The sequence below is a fragment of the Engystomops pustulosus genome, chromosome 4 (genome assembly GCF_040894005.1).
Source record: "Engystomops pustulosus chromosome 4, aEngPut4.maternal, whole genome shotgun sequence".
Taxonomy (NCBI): Eukaryota; Metazoa; Chordata; class Amphibia; order Anura; family Leptodactylidae; genus Engystomops; species Engystomops pustulosus.
In genome coordinates, this window is record NC_092414.1 from 211,271,468 (window position 1) to 211,288,265 (window position 16,798).

General features: G+C 48.6%; 14 non-coding genes across 14 annotated transcripts; all 14 read left to right on the top strand.

Moving 5' to 3' along the window:
• Positions 1 to 334: 334 nt before the first annotated feature.
• On the top strand, positions 335 to 408 carry TRNAI-AAU (transfer RNA isoleucine (anticodon AAU)). The gene has a single exon. It is a non-coding gene; the product is annotated as a tRNA-Ile (tRNA).
• Positions 409 to 1,820: 1,412 nt separating this feature from the next.
• Positions 1,821 to 1,894, top strand: TRNAI-AAU (transfer RNA isoleucine (anticodon AAU)). The gene has a single exon. It is a non-coding gene; the product is annotated as a tRNA-Ile (tRNA).
• Positions 1,895 to 2,563: 669 nt separating this feature from the next.
• On the top strand, positions 2,564 to 2,637 carry TRNAI-AAU (transfer RNA isoleucine (anticodon AAU)). Its single transcript has one exon. It is a non-coding gene; the product is annotated as a tRNA-Ile (tRNA).
• A 1,412-nt stretch (positions 2,638 to 4,049) lies between these two features.
• Positions 4,050 to 4,123, top strand: TRNAI-AAU (transfer RNA isoleucine (anticodon AAU)). The gene has a single exon. It is a non-coding gene; the product is annotated as a tRNA-Ile (tRNA).
• A 669-nt stretch (positions 4,124 to 4,792) lies between these two features.
• On the top strand, positions 4,793 to 4,866 carry TRNAI-AAU (transfer RNA isoleucine (anticodon AAU)). The gene has a single exon. It is a non-coding gene; the product is annotated as a tRNA-Ile (tRNA).
• Positions 4,867 to 6,278: 1,412 nt separating this feature from the next.
• Positions 6,279 to 6,352, top strand: TRNAI-AAU (transfer RNA isoleucine (anticodon AAU)). The gene has a single exon. It is a non-coding gene; the product is annotated as a tRNA-Ile (tRNA).
• A 669-nt stretch (positions 6,353 to 7,021) lies between these two features.
• TRNAI-AAU (transfer RNA isoleucine (anticodon AAU)) lies at positions 7,022 to 7,095 on the top strand. Its single transcript has one exon. It is a non-coding gene; the product is annotated as a tRNA-Ile (tRNA).
• A 669-nt stretch (positions 7,096 to 7,764) lies between these two features.
• Positions 7,765 to 7,838, top strand: TRNAI-AAU (transfer RNA isoleucine (anticodon AAU)). Its single transcript has one exon. It is a non-coding gene; the product is annotated as a tRNA-Ile (tRNA).
• Positions 7,839 to 9,993: 2,155 nt separating this feature from the next.
• TRNAI-AAU (transfer RNA isoleucine (anticodon AAU)) lies at positions 9,994 to 10,067 on the top strand. Its single transcript has one exon. It is a non-coding gene; the product is annotated as a tRNA-Ile (tRNA).
• Positions 10,068 to 10,736: 669 nt separating this feature from the next.
• TRNAI-AAU (transfer RNA isoleucine (anticodon AAU)) lies at positions 10,737 to 10,810 on the top strand. Its single transcript has one exon. It is a non-coding gene; the product is annotated as a tRNA-Ile (tRNA).
• A 669-nt stretch (positions 10,811 to 11,479) lies between these two features.
• TRNAI-AAU (transfer RNA isoleucine (anticodon AAU)) lies at positions 11,480 to 11,553 on the top strand. The gene has a single exon. It is a non-coding gene; the product is annotated as a tRNA-Ile (tRNA).
• Positions 11,554 to 12,965: 1,412 nt separating this feature from the next.
• TRNAI-AAU (transfer RNA isoleucine (anticodon AAU)) lies at positions 12,966 to 13,039 on the top strand. Its single transcript has one exon. It is a non-coding gene; the product is annotated as a tRNA-Ile (tRNA).
• A 669-nt stretch (positions 13,040 to 13,708) lies between these two features.
• On the top strand, positions 13,709 to 13,782 carry TRNAI-AAU (transfer RNA isoleucine (anticodon AAU)). The gene has a single exon. It is a non-coding gene; the product is annotated as a tRNA-Ile (tRNA).
• Positions 13,783 to 15,194: 1,412 nt separating this feature from the next.
• Positions 15,195 to 15,268, top strand: TRNAI-AAU (transfer RNA isoleucine (anticodon AAU)). The gene has a single exon. It is a non-coding gene; the product is annotated as a tRNA-Ile (tRNA).
• Positions 15,269 to 16,798: the final 1,530 nt, after the last annotated feature.

Below are 16,798 nucleotides of genomic sequence, written 5' to 3' on the forward strand. Positions count from 1 at the left end.
AGTGTTGTTAGATTTGCCAAAATACATGACCAGTGAGCTGAGTTGGTTAGAGCATTCTGCTAATCATGCCAAAGCCTCTGGTTCGAGCCCTGTAGTCACCTGGCTCTAATCTTCCCAAGTAGCTTAGAGTGCGATGCTAATTACATTAAGGTCGCAGCCTCAACCCCTGTGTGAGCCAGGCTCTTTTTTTCTGAAGACCCACTGCTATCTTTTGGACAGGTTGCACAGCCCTTTCTTTTCAATTGTGGGCAAACGGACCTTTAATCCCTTTTATTCGGTAGACATTCGGGCGGGTAGGGCCGGAAAGCATCAGAAGACCGAGCACATCACATATGGCCGGTTAGCTCAGTTGGTTAGAGCGTGGTGCTAATAACGCCAAGGTCGCGGGTTCGATCCCCGTACGGGCCAGTTCCTCCGCTTTTGGTGAGCTTTAGTAGGAGGACTGTTAAGCCCTTCTACCGGGTACAAAGTCATACGGGATGGGCCAGAAAGCGTCAGATGAATGGCCACAGCCCACGGCCGGTCAGGGGCCAGATTCTTGAATTTTGGTGAGCTCTCTGTTATATAGTGGACAGGTTGCAAAACTCTTTCATTTCCGGCGAGCTCAGTTGGTTAGAGCATTATGCTAATAATGCCAAAGTCTCCAGTTCCATCTGTGTAGTTGCCTGGCTTTTCTCATCAGAATTAGGTCGGACCTGTCGGCCCTTTTATCCAGCTAGACAGTCATTTAAGAAGGCCCAGAAAGTGTTGTTAGATTTGCCAAAATACATGACCAGTGAGCTGAGTTGGTTAGAGCATTCTGCTAATCATGCCAAAGCCTCTGGTTCGAGCCCTGTAGTCACCTGGCTCTAATCTTCCCAAGTAGCTTAGAGTGCGATGCTAATTACATTAAGGTCGCAGCCTCAACCCCTGTGTGAGCCAGGCTCTTTTTTTCTGAAGACCCACTGCTATCTTTTGGACAGGTTGCACAGCCCTTTCTTTTCAATTGTGGGCAAACGGACCTTTAATCCCTTTTATTCGGTAGACATTCGGGCGGGTAGGGCCGGAAAGCATCAGAAGACCGAGCACATCACATATGGCCGGTTAGCTCAGTTGGTTAGAGCGTGGTGCTAATAACGCCAAGGTCGCGGGTTCGATCCCCGTATGGGCTAGTTCCTCCGCTTTTGGTGAGCTTTAGTAGGAGGACTGTTAAGCCCTTCTACCGGGTACAAAGTCATACGGGATGGGCCAGAAAGCGTCAGATGAATGGCCACAGCCCACGGCCGGTCAGGGGCCAGATTCTTGAATTTTGGTGAGCTCTCTGTTATATAGTGGACAGGTTGCAAAACTCTTTCATTTCCGGCGAGCTCAGTTGGTTAGAGCATTATGCTAATAATGCCAAAGTCTCCAGTTCCATCTGTGTAGTTGCCTGGCTTTTCTCATCAGAATTAGGTCGGACCTGTCGGCCCTTTTATCCAGCTAGACAGTCATTTAAGAAGGCCCAGAAAGTGTTGTTAGATTTGCCAAAATACATGACCAGTGAGCTGAGTTGGTTAGAGCATTCTGCTAATCATGCCAAAGCCTCTGGTTCGAGCCCTGTAGTCACCTGGCTCTAATCTTCCCAAGTAGCTTAGAGTGCGATGCTAATTACATTAAGGTCGCAGCCTCAACCCCTGTGTGAGCCAGGCTCTTTTTTTCTGAAGACCCACTGCTATCTTTTGGACAGGTTGCACAGCCCTTTCTTTTCAATTGTGGGCAAACGGACCTTTAATCCCTTTTATTCGGTAGACATTCGGGCGGGTAGGGCCGGAAAGCATCAGAAGACCGAGCACATCACATATGGCCGGTTAGCTCAGTTGGTTAGAGCGTGGTGCTAATAACGCCAAGGTCGCGGGTTCGATCCCCGTACGGGCCAGTTCCTCCGCTTTTGGTGAGCTTTAGTAGGAGGACTGTTAAGCCCTTCTACCGGGTACAAAGTCATACGGGATGGGCCAGAAAGCGTCAGATGAATGGCCACAGCCCACGGCCGGTCAGGGGCCAGATTCTTGAATTTTGGTGAGCTCTCTGTTATATAGTGGACAGGTTGCAAAACTCTTTCATTTCCGGCGAGCTCAGTTGGTTAGAGCATTATGCTAATAATGCCAAAGTCTCCAGTTCCATCTGTGTAGTTGCCTGGCTTTTCTCATCAGAATTAGGTCGGACCTGTCGGCCCTTTTATCCAGCTAGACAGTCATTTAAGAAGGCCCAGAAAGTGTTGTTAGATTTGCCAAAATACATGACCAGTGAGCTGAGATGGTTAGAGCATTCTGCTAATCATGCCAAAGCCTCTGGTTCGAGCCCTGTAGTCACCTGGCTCTAATCTTCCCAAGTAGCTTAGAGTGCGATGCTAATTACATTAAGGCCGCAGCCTCAACCCCTGTGTGAGCCAGGCTCTTTTTTTCTGAAGACCCACTGCTATCTTTTGGACAGGTTGCACAGCCCTTTCTTTTCAATTGTGGGCAAACGGACCTTTAATCCCTTTTATTCGGTAGACATTCGGGCGGGTAGGGCCGGAAAGCATCAGAAGACCGAGCACATCACATATGGCCGGTTAGCTCAGTTGGTTAGAGCGTGGTGCTAATAACGCCAAGGTCGCGGGTTCGATCCCCGTACGGGCCAGTTCCTCCGCTTTTGGTGAGCTTTAGTAGGAGGACTGTTAAGCCCTTCTACCGGGTACAAAGTCATACGGGATGGGCCAGAAAGCGTCAGATGAATGGCCACAGCCCACGGCCGGTCAGGGGCCAGATTCTTGAATTTTGGTGAGCTCTCTGTTATATAGTGGACAGGTTGCAAAACTCTTTCATTTCCGGCGAGCTCAGTTGGTTAGAGCATTATGCTAATAATGCCAAAGTCTCCAGTTCCATCTGTGTAGTTGCCTGGCTTTTCTCATCAGAATTAGGTCGGACCTGTCGGCCCTTTTATCCAGCTAGACAGTCATTTAAGAAGGCCCAGAAAGTGTTGTTAGATTTGCCAAAATACATGACCAGTGAGCTGAGATGGTTAGAGCATTCTGCTAATCATGCCAAAGCCTCTGGTTCGAGCCCTGTAGTCACCTGGCTCTAATCTTCCCAAGTAGCTTAGAGTGCGATGCTAATTACATTAAGGTCGCAGCCTCAACCCCTGTGTGAGCCAGGCTCTTTTTTTCTGAAGACCCACTGCTATCTTTTGGACAGGTTGCACAGCCCTTTCTTTTCAATTGTGGGCAAACGGACCTTTAATCCCTTTTATTCGGTAGACATTCGGGCGGGTAGGGCCGGAAAGCATCAGAAGACCGAGCACATCACATATGGCCGGTTAGCTCAGTTGGTTAGAGCGTGGTGCTAATAACGCCAAGGTCGGGGGTTCGATCCCCGTACGGGCCAGTTCCTCCGCTTTTGGTGAGCTTTAGTAGGAGGACTGTTAAGCCCTTCTACCGTGTACAAAGTCATACGGGATGGGCCAGAAAGCGTCAGATGAATGGCCACAGCCCACGGCCGGTCAGGGGCCAGATTCTTGAATTTTGGTGAGCTCTCTGTTATATAGTGGACAGGTTGCAAAACTCTTTCATTTCCGGCGAGCTCAGTTGGTTAGAGCATTATGCTAATAATGCCAAAGTCTCCAGTTCCATCTGTGTAGTTGCCTGGCTTTTCTCATCAGAATTAGGTCGGACCTGTCGGCCCTTTTATCCAGCTAGACAGTCATTTAAGAAGGCCCAGAAAGTGTTGTTAGATTTGCCAAAATACATGACCAGTGAGCTGAGTTGGTTAGAGCATTCTGCTAATCATGCCAAAGCCTCTGGTTCGAGCCCTGTAGTCACCTGGCTCTAATCTTCCCAAGTAGCTTAGAGTGCGATGCTAATTACATTAAGGTCGCAGCCTCAACCCCTGTGTGAGCCAGGCTCTTTTTTTCTGAAGACCCACTGCTATCTTTTGGACAGGTTGCACAGCCCTTTCTTTTCAATTGTGGGCAAACGGACCTTTAATCCCTTTTATTCGGTAGACATTCGGGCGGGTAGGGCCGGAAAGCATCAGAAGACCGAGCACATCACATATGGCCGGTTAGCTCAGTTGGTTAGAGCGTGGTGCTAATAACGCCAAGGTCGCGGGTTCGATCCCCGTACGGGCCAGTTCCTCCGCTTTTGGTGAGCTTTAGTAGGAGGACTGTTAAGCCCTTCTACCGGGTACAAAGTCATACGGGATGGGCCAGAAAGCGTCAGATGAATGGCCACAGCCCACGGCCGGTCAGGGGCCAGATTCTTGAATTTTGGTGAGCTCTCTGTTATATAGTGGACAGGTTGCAAAACTCTTTCATTTCCGGCGAGCTCAGTTGGTTAGAGCATTATGCTAATAATGCCAAAGTCTCCAGTTCCATCTGTGTAGTTGCCTGGCTTTTCTCATCAGAATTAGGTCGGACCTGTCGGCCCTTTTATCCAGCTAGACAGTCATTTAAGAAGGCCCAGAAAGTGTTGTTAGATTTGCCAAAATACATGACCAGTGAGCTGAGTTGGTTAGAGCATTCTGCTAATCATGCCAAAGCCTCTGGTTCGAGCCCTGTAGTCACCTGGCTCTAATCTTCCCAAGTAGCTTAGAGTGCGATGCTACTTACATTAAGGTCGCAGCCTCAACCCCTGTGTGAGCCAGGCTCTTTTTTTCTGAAGACCCACTGCTATCTTTTGGACAGGTTGCACAGCCCTTTCTTTTCAATTGTGGGCAAACGGACCTTTAATCCCTTTTATTCGGTAGACATTCGGGCGGGTAGGGCCGGAAAGCATCAGAAGACCGAGCACATCACATATGGCCGGTTAGCTCAGTTGGTTAGAGCGTGGTGCTAATAACGCCAAGGTCACGGGTTCGATCCCCGTACGGGCCAGTTCCTCCGCTTTTGGTGAGCTTTAGTAGGAGGACTGTTAAGCCCTTCTACCGGGTACAAAGTCATACGGGATGGGGCAGAAAGCATCAGATGAATGGCCACAGCCCACGGCCGGTCAGGGGCCAGATTCTTGAATTTTGGTGAGCTCTCTGTTATATAGTGGACAGGTTGCAAAACTCTTTCATTTCCGGCGAGCTCAGTTGGTTAGAGCATTATGCTAATAATGCCAAAGTCTCCAGTTCCATCTGTGTAGTTGCCTGGCTTTTCTCATCAGAATTAGGTCGGACCTGTCGGCCCTTATATCCAGCTAGACAGTCATTTAAGAAGGCCCAGAAAGTGTTGTTAGATTTGCCAAAATACATGACCAGTGAGCTGAGTTGGTTAGAGCATTCTGCTAATCATGCCAAAGCCTCTGGTTCGAGCCCTGTAGTCACCTGGCTCTAATCTTCCCAAGTAGCTTAGAGTGCGATGCTAATTACATTAAGGTCGCAGCCTCAACCCCTGTGTGAGCCAGGCTCTTTTTTTCTGAAGACCCACTGCTATCTTTTGGACAGGTTGCACAGCCCTTTCTTTTCAATTGTGGGCAAACGGACCTTTAATCCCTTTTATTCGGTAGACATTCGGGCGGGTAGGGCCGGAAAGCATCAGAAGACCGAGCACATCACATATGGCCGGTTAGCTCAGTTGGTTAGAGCGTGGTGCTAATAACACCAAGGTCGCGGGTTCGATCCCCGTACGGGCCAGTTCCTCTGCTTTTGGTGAGCTTTAGTAGGAGGACTGTTAAGCCCTTCTACCGGGTACAAAGTCATATGGGATGGGCCAGAAAGCGTCAGATGAATGGCCACAGCCCACGGCCGGTCAGGGGCCAGATTCTTGAATTTTGGTGAGCTCTCTGTTATATAGTGGACAGGTTGCAAAACTCTTTCATTTCCGGCGAGCTCAGTTGGTTAGAGCATTATGCTAATAATGCCAAAGTCTCCAGTTCCATCTGTGTAGTTGCCTGGCTTTTCTCATCAGAATTAGGTCGGACCTGTCGGCCCTTATATCCAGCTAGACAGTCATTTAAGAAGGCCCAGAAAGTGTTGTTAGATTTGCCAAAATACATGACCAGTGAGCTGAGTTGGTTAGAGCATTCTGCTAATCATGCCAAAGCCTCTGGTTCGAGCCCTGTAGTCACCTGGCTCTAATCTTCCCAAGTAGCTTAGAGTGCGATGCTACTTACATTAAGGTCGCAGCCTCAACCCCTGTGTGAGCCAGGCTCTTTTTTTCTGAAGACCCACTGCTATCTTTTGGACAGGTTGCACAGCCCTTTCTTTTCAATTGTGGGCAAACGGACCTTTAATCCCTTTTATTCGGTAGACATTCGGGCGGGTAGGGCCGGAAAGCATCAGAAGACCGAGCACATCACATATGGCCGGTTAGCTCAGTTGGTTAGAGCGTGGTGCTAATAACGCCAAGGTCACGGGTTCGATCCCCGTACGGGCCAGTTCCTCCGCTTTTGGTGAGCTTTAGTAGGAGGACTGTTAAGCCCTTCTACCGGGTACAAAGTCATACGGGATGGGGCAGAAAGCATCAGATGAATGGCCACAGCCCACGGCCGGTCAGGGGCCAGATTCTTGAATTTTGGTGAGCTCTCTGTTATATAGTGGACAGGTTGCAAAACTCTTTCATTTCCGGCGAGCTCAGTTGGTTAGAGCATTATGCTAATAATGCCAAAGTCTCCAGTTCCATCTGTGTAGTTGCCTGGCTTTTCTCATCAGAATTAGGTCGGACCTGTCGGCCCTTATATCCAGCTAGACAGTCATTTAAGAAGGCCCAGAAAGTGTTGTTAGATTTGCCAAAATACATGACCAGTGAGCTGAGTTGGTTAGAGCATTCTGCTAATCATGCCAAAGCCTCTGGTTCGAGCCCTGTAGTCACCTGGCTCTAATCTTCCCAAGTAGCTTAGAGTGCGATGCTAATTACATTAAGGTCGCAGCCTCAACCCCTGTGTGAGCCAGGCTCTTTTTTTCTGAAGACCCACTGCTATCTTTTGGACAGGTTGCACAGCCCTTTCTTTTCAATTGTGGGCAAACGGACCTTTAATCCCTTTTATTCGGTAGACATTCGGGCGGGTAGGGCCGGAAAGCATCAGAAGACCGAGCACATCACATATGGCCGGTTAGCTCAGTTGGTTAGAGCGTGGTGCTAATAACGCCAAGGTCGCGGGTTCGATCCCCGTACGGGCCAGTTCCTCCGCTTTTGGTGAGCTTTAGTAGGAGGACTGTTAAGCCCTTCTACCGGGTACAAAGTCATATGGGATGGGCCAGAAAGCGTCAGATGAATGGCCACAGCCCACGGCCGGTCAGGGGCCAGATTCTTGAATTTTGGTGAGCTCTCTGTTATATAGTGGACAGGTTGCAAAACTCTTTCATTTCCGGCGAGCTCAGTTGGTTAGAGCATTATGCTAATAATGCCAAAGTCTCCAGTTCCATCTGTGTAGTTGCCTGGCTTTTCTCATCAGAATTAGGTCGGACCTGTCGGCCCTTTTATCCAGCTAGACAGTCATTTAAGAAGGCCCAGAAAGTGTTGTTAGATTTGCCAAAATACATGACCAGTGAGCTGAGTTGGTTAGAGCATTCTGCTAATCATGCCAAAGCCTCTGGTTCGAGCCCTGTAGTCACCTGGCTCTAATCTTCCCAAGTAGCTTAGAGTGCGATGCTAATTACATTAAGGTCGCAGCCTCAACCCCTGTGTGAGCCAGGCTCTTTTTTTCTGAAGACCCACTGCTATCTTTTGGACAGGTTGCACAGCCCTTTCTTTTCAATTGTGGGCAAACGGACCTTTAATCCCTTTTATTCGGTAGACATTCGGGCGGGTAGGGCCGGAAAGCATCAGAAGACCGAGCACATCACATATGGCCGGTTAGCTCAGTTGGTTAGAGCGTGGTGCTAATAACGCCAAGGTCGCGGGTTCGATCCCCGTACGGGCCAGTTCCTCCGCTTTTGGTGAGCTTTAGTAGGAGGACTGTTAAGCCCTTCTACCGGGTACAAAGTCATATGGGATGGGCCAGAAAGCGTCAGATGAATGGCCACAGCCCACGGCCGGTCAGGGGCCAGATTCTTGAATTTTGGTGAGCTCTCTGTTATATAGTGGACAGGTTGCAAAACTCTTTCATTTCCGGCGAGCTCAGTTGGTTAGAGCATTATGCTAATAATGCCAAAGTCTCCAGTTCCATCTGTGTAGTTGCCTGGCTTTTCTCATCAGAATTAGGTCGGACCTGTCGGCCCTTTTATCCAGCTAGACAGTCATTTAAGAAGGCCCAGAAAGTGTTGTTAGATTTGCCAAAATACATGACCAGTGAGCTGAGTTGGTTAGAGCATTCTGCTAATCATGCCAAAGCCTCTGGTTCGAGCCCTGTAGTCACCTGGCTCTAATCTTCCCAAGTAGCTTAGAGTGCGATGCTAATTACATTAAGGTCGCAGCCTCAACCCCTGTGTGAGCCAGGCTCTTTTTTTCTGAAGACCCACTGCTATCTTTTGGACAGGTTGCACAGCCCTTTCTTTTCAATTGTGGGCAAACGGACCTTTAATCCCTTTTATTCGGTAGACATTCGGGCGGGTAGGGCCGGAAAGCATCAGAAGACCGAGCACATCACATATGGCCGGTTAGCTCAGTTGGTTAGAGCGTGGTGCTAATAATGCCAAGGTCGCGGGTTCGATCCCCGTACGGGCCAGTTCCTCCGCTTTTGGTGAGCTTTAGTAGGAGGACTGTTAAGCCCTTCTACCGGGTACAAAGTCATACGGGATGGGCCAGAAAGCGTCAGATGAATGGCCACAGCCCACGGCCGGTCAGGGGCCAGATTCTTGAATTTTGGTGAGCTCTCTGTTATATAGTGGACAGGTTGCAAAACTCTTTCATTTCCGGCGAGCTCAGTTGGTTAGAGCATTATGCTAATAATGCCAAAGTCTCCAGTTCCATCTGTGTAGTTGCCTGGCTTTTCTCATCAGAATTAGGTCGGACCTGTCGGCCCTTTTATCCAGCTAGACAGTCATTTAAGAAGGCCCAGAAAGTGTTGTTAGATTTGCCAAAATACATGACCAGTGAGCTGAGTTGGTTAGAGCATTCTGCTAATCATGCCAAAGCCTCTGGTTCGAGCCCTGTAGTTACCTGGCTCTAATCTTCCCAAGTAGCTTAGAGTGCGATGCTAATTACATTAAGGTCGCAGCCTCAACCCCTGTGTGAGCCAGGCTCTTTTTTTCTGAAGACCCACTGCTATCTTTTGGACAGGTTGCACAGCCCTTTCTTTTCAATTGTGGGCAAACGAACCTTTAATCCCTTTTATTCGGTAGACATTCGGGCGGGTAGGGCCGGAAAGCATCAGAAGACCGAGCACATCACATATGGCCGGTTAGCTCAGTTGGTTAGAGCGTGGTGCTAATAACGCCAAGGTCGCGGATTCGATCCCTGTACGGGCCAGTTCCTCCGCTTTTGGTAAGCTTTAGTAGGAGGACTGTTAAGCCCTTCTACCGGGTACAAAGTCATACGGGATGGGGCAGAAAGCGTCAGATGAATGGCCACAGCCCACGGCCGGTCAGGGGCCAGATTCTTGAATTTTGGTGAGCTCTCTGTTATATAGTGGACAGGTTGCAAAACTCTTTCATTTCCGGCGAGCTCAGTTGGTTAGAGCATTATGCTAATAATGCCAAAGTCTCCAGTTCCATCTGTGTAGTTGCCTGGCTTTTCTCATCAGAATTAGGTCGGACCTGTCGGCCCTTTTATCCAGCTAGACAGTCATTTAAGAAGGCCCAGAAAGTGTTGTTAGATTTGCCAAAATACATGACCAGTGAGCTGAGTTGGTTAGAGCATTCTGCTAATCATGCCAAAGCCTCTGGTTCGAGCCCTGTAGTCACCTGGCTCTAATCTTCCCAAGTAGCTTAGAGTGCGATGCTAATTACATTAAGGTCGCAGCCTCAACCCCTGTGTGAGCCAGGCTCTTTTTTTCTGAAGACCCACTGCTATCTTTTGGACAGGTTGCACAGCCCTTTCTTTTCAATTGTGGGCAAACGGACCTTTAATCCCTTTTATTCGGTAGACATTCGGGCGGGTAGGGCCGGAAAGCATCAGAAGACCGAGCACATCACATATGGCCGGTTAGCTCAGTTGGTTAGAGCGTGGTGCTAATAACGCCAAGGTCGCGGGTTCGATCCCCGTACGGGCCAGTTCCTCCGCTTTTGGTGAGCTTTAGTAGGAGGACTGTTAAGCCCTTCTACCGGGTACAAAGTCATATGGGATGGGCCAGAAAGCGTCAGATGAATGGCCACAGCCCACGGCCGGTCAGGGGCCAGATTCTTGAATTTTGGTGAGCTCTCTGTTATATAGTGGACAGGTTGCAAAACTCTTTCATTTCCGGCGAGCTCAGTTGGTTAGAGCATTATGCTAATAATGCCAAAGTCTCCAGTTCCATCTGTGTAGTTGCCTGGCTTTTCTCATCAGAATTAGGTCGGACCTGTCGGCCCTTTTATCCAGCTAGACAGTCATTTAAGAAGGCCCAGAAAGTGTTGTTAGATTTGCCAAAATACATGACCAGTGAGCTGAGTTGGTTAGAGCATTCTGCTAATCATGCCAAAGCCTCTGGTTCGAGCCCTGTAGTCACCTGGCTCTAATCTTCCCAAGTAGCTTAGAGTGCGATGCTAATTACATTAAGGTCGCAGCCTCAACCCCTGTGTGAGCCAGGCTCTTTTTTTCTGAAGACCCACTGCTATCTTTTGGACAGGTTGCACAGCCCTTTCTTTTCAATTGTGGGCAAACGGACCTTTAATCCCTTTTATTCGGTAGACATTCGGGCGGGTAGGGCCGGAAAGCATCAGAAGACCAAGCACATCACATATGGCCGGTTAGCTCAGTTGGTTAGAGCGTGGTGCTAATAACGCCAAGGTCGCGGGTTCGATCCCCGTACGGGCCAGTTCCTCCGCTTTTGGTGAGCTTTAGTAGGAGGACTGTTAAGCCCTTCTACCGGGTACAAAGTCATACGGGATGGGCCAGAAAGCGTCAGATGAATGGCCACAGCCCACGGCCGGTCAGGGGCCAGATTCTTGAATTTTGGTGAGCTCTCTGTTATATAGTGGACAGGTTGCAAAACTCTTTCATTTCCGGCGAGCTCAGTTGGTTAGAGCATTATGCTAATAATGCCAAAGTCTCCAGTTCCATCTGTGTAGTTGCCTGGCTTTTCTCATCAGAATTAGGTCGGACCTGTCGGCCCTTTTATCCAGCTAGACAGTCATTTAAGAAGGCCCAGAAAGTGTTGTTAGATTTGCCAAAATACATGACCAGTGAGCTGAGTTGGTTAGAGCATTCTGCTAATCATGCCAAAGCCTCTGGTTCGAGCCCTGTAGTCACCTGGCTCTAATCTTCCCAAGTAGCTTAGAGTGCGATGCTAATTACATTAAGGTCGCAGCCTCAACCCCTGTGTGAGCCAGGCTCTTTTTTTCTGAAGACCCACTGCTATCTTTTGGACAGGTTGCACAGCCCTTTCTTTTCAATTGTGGGCAAACGGACCTTTAATCCCTTTTATTCGGTAGACATTCGGGCGGGTAGGGCCGGAAAGCATCAGAAGACCGAGCACATCACATATGGCCGGTTAGCTCAGTTGGTTAGAGCGTGGTGCTAATAACGCCAAGGTCGCGGGTTCGATCCCCGTACGGGCCAGTTCCTCCGCTTTTGGTGAGCTTTAGTAGGAGGACTGTTAAGCCCTTCTACCGGGTACAAAGTCATACGGGATGGGCCAGAAAGCGTCAGATGAATGGCCACAGCCCACGGCCGGTCAGGGGCCAGATTCTTGAATTTTGGTGAGCTCTCTGTTATATAGTGGACAGGTTGCAAAACTCTTTCATTTCCGGCGAGCTCAGTTGGTTAGAGCATTATGCTAATAATGCCAAAGTCTCCCGTTCCATCTGTGTAGTTGCCTGGCTTTTCTCATCAGAATTAGGTCGGACCTGTCGGCCCTTTTATCCAGCTAGACAGTCATTTAAGAAGGCCCAGAAAGTGTTGTTAGATTTGCCAAAATACATGACCAGTGAGCTGAGTTGGTTAGAGCATTCTGCTAATCATGCCAAAGCCTCTGGTTCGAGCCCTGTAGTCACCTGGCTCTAATCTTCCCAAGTAGCTTAGAGTGCGATGCTAATTACATTAAGGTCGCAGCCTCAACCCCTGTGTGAGCCAGGCTCTTTTTTTCTGAAGACCCACTGCTATCTTTTGGACAGGTTGCACAGCCCTTTCTTTTCAATTGTGGGCAAACGGACCTTTAATCCCTTTTATTCGGTAGACATTCGGGCGGGTAGGGCCGGAAAGCATCAGAAGACCGAGCACATCACATATGGCCGGTTAGCTCAGTTGGTTAGAGCGTGGTGCTAATAACGCCAGGGTCGCGGGTTCGATCCCCGTACGGGCCAGTTCCTCCGCTTTTGGTGAGCTTTAGTAGGAGGACTGTTAAGCCCTTCTACCGGGTACAAAGTCATACGGGATGGGCCAGAAAGCGTCAGATGAATGGCCACAGCCCACGGCCGGTCAGGGGCCAGATTCTTGAATTTTGGTGAGCTCTCTGTTATATAGTGGACAGGTTGCAAAACTCTTTCATTTCCGGCGAGCTCAGTTGGTTAGAGCATTATGCTAATAATGCCAAAGTCTCCAGTTCCATCTGTGTAGTTGCCTGGCTTTTCTCATCAGAATTAGGTCGGACCTGTCGGCCCTTTTATCCAGCTAGACAGTCATTTAAGAAGGCCCAGAAAGTGTTGTTAGATTTGCCAAAATACATGACCAGTGAGCTGAGTTGGTTAGAGCATTCTGCTAATCATGCCAAAGCCTCTGGTTCGAGCCCTGTAGTCACCTGGCTCTAATCTTCCCAAGTAGCTTAGAGTGCGATGCTAATTACATTAAGGTCGCAGCCTCAACCCCTGTGTGAGCCAGGCTCTTTTTTTCTGAAGACCCACTGCTATCTTTTGGACAGGTTGCACAGCCCTTTCTTTTCAATTGTGGGCAAACGGACCTTTAATCCCTTTTATTCGGTAGACATTCGGGCGGGTAGGGCCGGAAAGCATCAGAAGACCGAGCACATCACATATGGCCGGTTAGCTCAGTTGGTTAGAGCGTGGTGCTAATAACGCCAAGGTCGCGGGTTCGATCCCCGTACGGGCCAGTTCCTCCGCTTTTGGTGAGCTTTAGTAGGAGGACTGTTAAGCCCTTCTACCGGGTACAAAGTCATACGGGATGGGCCAGAAAGCGTCAGATGAATGGCCACAGCCCACGGCCGGTCAGGGGCCAGATTCTTGAATTTTGGTGAGCTCTCTGTTATATAGTGGACAGGTTGCAAAACTCTTTCATTTCCGGCGAGCTCAGTTGGTTAGAGCATTATGCTAATAATGCCAAAGTCTCCAGTTCCATCTGTGTAGTTGCCTGGCTTTTCTCATCAGAATTAGGTCGGACCTGTCGGCCCTTTTATCCAGCTAGACAGTCATTTAAGAAGGCCCAGAAAGTGTTGTTAGATTTGCCAAAATACATGACCAGTGAGCTGAGTTGGTTAGAGCATTCTGCTAATCATGCCAAAGCCTCTGGTTCGAGCCCTGTAGTCACCTGGCTCTAATCTTCCCAAGTAGCTTAGAGTGCGATGCTAATTACATTAAGGTCGCAGCCTCAACCCCTGTGTGAGCCAGGCTCTTTTTTTCTGAAGACCCACTGCTATCTTTTGGACAGGTTGCACAGCCCTTTCTTTTCAATTGTGGGCAAACGGACCTTTAATCCCTTTTATTCGGTAGACATTCGGGCGGGTAGGGCCGGAAAGCATCAGAAGACCGAGCACATCACATATGGCCGGTTAGCTCAGTTGGTTAGAGCGTGGTGCTAATAACGCCAAGGTCGCGGGTTCGATCCCCGTACGGGCCAGTTCCTCCGCTTTTGGTGAGCTTTAGTAGGAGGACTGTTAAGCCCTTCTACCGGGTACAAAGTCATACGGGATGGGCCAGAAAGCGTCAGATGAATGGCCACAGCCCACGGCCGGTCAGGGGCCAGATTCTTGAATTTTGGTGAGCTCTCTGTTATATAGTGGACAGGTTGCAAAACTCTTTCATTTCCGGCGAGCTCAGTTGGTTAGAGCATTATGCTAATAATGCCAAAGTCTCCAGTTCCATCTGTGTAGTTGCCTGGCTTTTCTCATCAGAATTAGGTCGGACCTGTCGGCCCTTTTATCCAGCTAGACAGTCATTTAAGAAGGCCCAGAAAGTGTTGTTAGATTTGCCAAAATACATGACCAGTGAGCTGAGTTGGTTAGAGCATTCTGCTAATCATGCCAAAGCCTCTGGTTCGAGCCCTGTAGTCACCTGGCTCTAATCTTCCCAAGTAGCTTAGAGTGCGATGCTAATTACATTAAGGTCGCAGCCTCAACCCCTGTGTGAGCCAGGCTCTTTTTTTCTGAAGACCCACTGCTATCTTTTGGACAGGTTGCACAGCCCTTTCTTTTCAATTGTGGGCAAACGGACCTTTAATCCCTTTTATTCGGTAGACATTCGGGCGAGTAGGGCCGGAAAGCATCAGAAGACCGAGCACATCACATATGGCCGGTTAGCTCAGTTGGTTAGAGCGTGGTGCTAATAACGCCAAGGTCGCGGGTTCGATCCCCGTATGGGCCAGTTCCTCCGCTTTTGGTGAGCTTTAGTAGGAGGACTGTTAAGCCCTTCTACCGGGTACAAAGTCATACGGGATGGGCCAGAAAGCGTCAGATGAATGGCCACAGCCCACGGCCGGTCAGGGGCCAGATTCTTGAATTTTGGTGAGCTCTCTGTTATATAGTGGACAGGTTGCAAAACTCTTTCATTTCCGGCGAGCTCAGTTGGTTAGAGCATTATGCTAATAATGCCAAAGTCTCCAGTTCCATCTGTGTAGTTGCCTGGCTTTTCTCATCAGAATTAGGTCGGACCTGTCGGCCCTTTTATCCAGCTAGACAGTCATTTAAGAAGGCCCAGAAAGTGTTGTTAGATTTGCCAAAATACATGACCAGTGAGCTGAGTTGGTTAGAGCATTCTGCTAATCATGCCAAAGCCTCTGGTTCGAGCCCTGTAGTCACCTGGCTCTAATCTTCCCAAGTAGCTTAGAGTGCGATGCTAATTACATTAAGGTCGCAGCCTCAACCCCTGTGTGAGCCAGGCTCTTTTTTTCTGAAGACCCACTGCTATCTTTTGGACAGGTTGCACAGCCCTTTCTTTTCAATTGTGGGCAAACGGACCTTTAATCCCTTTTATTCGGTAGACATTCGGGCGGGTAGGGCCGGAAAGCATCAGAAGACCGAGCACATCACATATGGCCGGTTAGCTCAGTTGGTTAGAGCGTGGTGCTAATAACGCCAAGGTCGCGGGTTCGATCCCCGTACGGGCCAGTTCCTCCGCTTTTGGTGAGCTTTAGTAGGAGGACTGTTAAGCCCTTCTACCGGGTACAAAGTCATACGGGATGGGCCAGAAAGCGTCAGATGAATGGCCACAGCCCACGGCCGGTCAGGGGCCAGATTCTTGAATTTTGGTGAGCTCTCTGTTATATAGTGGACAGGTTGCAAAACTCTTTCATTTCCGGCGAGCTCAGTTGGTTAGAGCATTATGCTAATAATGCCAAAGTCTCCAGTTCCATCTGTGTAGTTGCCTGGCTTTTCTCATCAGAATTAGGTCGGACCCTCGACCTCAAAGAGCAAGTAGGGGCCTTGAGAGGGGATGTCTCTCTCCTCAGAGAGGAGGTGAGCAAGGTCAGAGACCGACAGAAAATTACTGACGATAAAATTATTAACATTGAAAAAGAATTAAGCTTATTAAAAAAAGCGTTTTCCTCTACGGAAAGGGAAAATAAGACTCTTAGAGGGAAAATGGCCGATATGGAGGACCGATCAAGGAGAGCTAACCTTAGGGTTATAGGGATTCCAGAAAAGGCTGAAGGAGAAGACCCCGTCACGTTTATTAAAGATTGGCTGTTGGAGAAAATAGGGAAGGATCATCTCTCATCCCATTTTGATATAGAACGTGCCCATAGAATCTCCTCAGCGTCTTACGTCCCTGGGAATAACCCTCGGACTTTTATATGTAAAACATTACTTTCTAGAGATCGCGATATGATACTTCGAAGAGCACGCGACCTAAAAGATCTATCAATTCAAGGAGCTAAAATTTCGCTTTATCCGGATTTCTCTAGGGACACCCTTGAAAAAAGGAAAGGCTTCTTCGAGGTGAAAAAAAGGTTGAGAGATAAAGGCATTATTTACTCATTGATGTTTCCGGCTAAATTGAAAATTATTTTCCAAGGCCAATCCCAATTTTTTAGCACGCCGGACCAAGTCTCGGAGTGGTTAGATCTCAAGGGACTGTGATTCATATGCGATAGATTGATACCCGTTTAATATAGGTCAGATCTGGGGGAGCGGGGGTTGGATAGGGGTGGGTAAGTGGCCTAAGCAGGAAGAGTTCTACCATGGTAGGACAGTTGAGGGGGATTGGGTGGGAGGGTTGCTTCGTTGCTGGAGATGTTGCTGGGTTGCTGGCTGTCCCTTTTTCCCTATCCAATGGGTACTAGGATTATATCCTGGAATATAAGAGGATTGAAAGACCGTTTGAAGCGTTGCATCATTTTTGATTATATTATTAAGCAACTCCCTGCAATTGTTATTCTACTAGAGACACATCTCGACAAAGATTCCTTATCATTAGTAGATCGGAGATGGGCTAGTCATATATATAACTCAGTTTTCTCATCATTTTCCAGAGGGGTTTCCATCTTGGTTCATAGGTCAATCTGCTTTCAGGTTTTAGACTTAATGTGTGACTTAGAGGGTAGATTTGTTTTCTTATGCGCCAGGTTAGAAGGTATTAAATGCGTCATTGCAGGGGTGTATATCCCACCCCCCTTTAGATATGATGTGTTGATTAAG